Source organism: Sinocyclocheilus grahami, unplaced genomic scaffold (genome assembly GCF_001515645.1).
Source record: "Sinocyclocheilus grahami isolate Dianchi unplaced genomic scaffold, SAMN03320097.WGS_v1.1 scaffold741.1, whole genome shotgun sequence".
Lineage (NCBI taxonomy): Eukaryota > Metazoa > Chordata > Actinopteri > Cypriniformes > Cyprinidae > Sinocyclocheilus > Sinocyclocheilus grahami.
In genome coordinates, this window is record NW_015505920.1 from 327,689 (window position 1) to 328,040 (window position 352).

Consider the following 352-nt stretch of genomic DNA (forward strand, 5'->3'; position numbering starts at 1 on the left):
CTGAATATGCGCTGCATCTGCTGCCTACTTATACTCACGCTGTGATCAGCAGCAGCTGGATGCAATAATCGCATGCCAATGTGCATTGGCTCATTTAGTTTACACTCGAAGTAGATTGGTCCCTCTAAGCGAGATCCCAATTTCGACGGTCATCCGACGTGACGTCGGGAGTGACCGACCGAAAGGAAACCACATTTTTCACATTACTCTAGTGATTCAACATGAGTATTCATTTTACATATGTTTAGTTACCCAGTCAGTTGATTATTCTCTGTCCAGAGGATTCTGGCTAGCAAGAGAGAGAGAGAGAGAGAGAGAGAGAGAGAGAGTGTGTGTGTGTGTGTGTGTGTGT

At 45.5% G+C, this 352-nt stretch overlaps 1 protein-coding gene across 2 annotated transcripts in view; it reads left to right on the forward strand.

The window, feature by feature from the left end:
- LOC107560759 (signal transducer and activator of transcription 5B-like) overlaps nt 1-352 on the forward strand; it is a 118,671-nt gene that overhangs the window by 81,048 nt on the left and 37,271 nt on the right. The gene's annotated exons all lie outside the window — the stretch shown is intronic.